The sequence below is a fragment of the Hylaeus volcanicus genome, chromosome 8 (genome assembly GCF_026283585.1).
Source record: "Hylaeus volcanicus isolate JK05 chromosome 8, UHH_iyHylVolc1.0_haploid, whole genome shotgun sequence".
Lineage (NCBI taxonomy): Eukaryota > Metazoa > Arthropoda > Insecta > Hymenoptera > Colletidae > Hylaeus > Hylaeus volcanicus.
The window spans coordinates 10,442,195-10,442,460 of NC_071983.1; positions in this window are offsets into that span (position 1 = coordinate 10,442,195).

Consider the following 266-nt stretch of genomic DNA (forward strand, 5'->3'; position numbering starts at 1 on the left):
ATATCATATGCTCCTGATACCAGGAGTAAAATTCGGACCAAATTTCGTTACGTACCATCAACTTCTCGTGCCACCTCCTCGCATATTATGTTCTCCTGTTACCAGGAGTAAAAATCCGATATTTACCATCACAATTGTAAGCGGGGAGCGATTTGCAACATTGTTGAACTCGCAACTTTGTTGAATCCTGCGAGGAGCGATTTGCAACATTGTTGTACCTGCAACTTTGTTGAATTCTGCGGGGAGCGATTTGCAACATTGTTGAA